The sequence below is a fragment of the Galeopterus variegatus genome, unplaced genomic scaffold (genome assembly GCF_000696425.1).
Source record: "Galeopterus variegatus unplaced genomic scaffold, G_variegatus-3.0.2 Scaffold12309, whole genome shotgun sequence".
In the NCBI taxonomy this organism is placed as follows: Eukaryota; Metazoa; Chordata; class Mammalia; order Dermoptera; family Cynocephalidae; genus Galeopterus; species Galeopterus variegatus.
Window position 1 is genome coordinate 56109 of NW_007738420.1, and position 1444 is coordinate 57552.

At 38.7% G+C, this 1444-nt stretch overlaps 1 protein-coding gene across 2 annotated transcripts in view; it reads left to right on the plus strand.

Moving 5' to 3' along the window:
- Nucleotides 1–1444, plus strand: part of LOC103611050 (zinc finger protein 39-like) — an 18593-nt gene that overhangs the window by 15510 nt on the left and 1639 nt on the right. Inside the window, exon 1 of one of the 2 annotated variants that reach the window (XR_552271.1) lies at nucleotides 458–625. The exons of the other annotated variant lie outside the window; for it this stretch is intronic. The gene's annotated coding sequence lies outside the window, so the exon portion shown is untranslated. Of the gene's footprint in view, nucleotides 1–457; nucleotides 626–1444 lie in introns of those variants that run through there. 2 annotated transcript variants of the gene reach the window in all.

Consider the following 1444-nt stretch of genomic DNA (forward strand, 5'->3'; position numbering starts at 1 on the left):
CGGTGGCGCACTCGGTAGAGTGCGGCACTTGGGAGTGCGGCGGCGCTCCCGCCAAGGGTTCAGATCCCATGTAGAGACCGTCTGCTCACTGGTTGAGCGTGGTGCGGGCGCGACACCGAGGGTTGCGATCCCGTTGCCGGTCACGAAAAAGGACAAAAAGGAAAAAAAAATCAAGCATAGTAAGTATAAGTAATATTAAAAAAGGGTTAAATTGTAAGTTAAAAAGGTTAAGAACTATAGTTTAAACTAAAAGCGTGATGCTCTTTAAAGCCAAGCATGCTGCTGTTGTATAGTTTCCTGGCCACAAGCCACAGGCTTTGGGGTGAACTATTGATGCATGAGTAGATGTTTTTGTCACAGCATGAGTGCCTTGGAACGTTTTGACCTTTCTTTTTCAATAGAAACAAAACAAGAAATGTTTTGATTAAAAGATAAATCATTATGTAAAAGGTTAAGTAAAAAAATATATAAGTAAAGCAAGATTCTTATGGTTGTTGTCCACTGATGCACTAGACATCGTGGTCCGTGTCTTTTCTTTCCTCGCTGAAGCCACACCACCTATTCAGGTCCAACGAATCCTGCGGAGCTGGTCTCCGGCAAGTGGACACAGACAATTCTTTGGCATGTAAGAAATACATTTTGAGATACCTTTGTATGTGCCTTTCATTTGTAAGTAATTAAAAAAAAAACTACAATTAGTGAATAAAATGTTTTGTTGTTTAAATTGGGCCAAATATTTAAATGCAGAATCACTCCATAATCACTTTCTTCAATATTGCATTTGTCTATCATCTCAGCACAGGATCCTTTACCTAGACATGGTGTTGTGTGTAGTTCCATTAGCGCATTGTATGTTCCTTGTGCCGTTGTGACTTGATTCTTGCTACTACCTCATATTTGTGAGAACACATGGTTCACATGGAAAAGCTAAAACATCTTTTGTCATTTCAGTGAACAGCAAACTGAATATAAAGCAGAACAATATTTTCTTCTTCTTTCTTATCCCTGTCTGTATTGAACTTTTGTCTAAATTAGTTCATGTAACACAAGATTTTAGGCATGTGTTTATACTTATGTCTTCATACCAGATCGTAAGCTCCTTAAAGGAGCAGGACTTTATTCATACTTTTATCACTAGCAACGTGAATGATCCTAGACCTTTAAGGTAAGCTATAAAGCTTACTAAAGCTTACTAAAGCCTACTAAGCTATAAAGCTACTAAAATCACGTTTTTAGTAGTTAATAAATTATTACAAAGGCAGAATGTGTCTTCTGTGATTTTTCTTTCTCCCACCATGTAGAGTACAAAGAAGCTACATCTTATGTAACACACCTATGACACACACACACACACATAGAAGCCTGCCCTCCCAGATTCCTGTTGTGTGATCCAGGGATGATGATTTGAGTTGAGGAGAAATGTGTCATTCCAGGGATTGGTGTC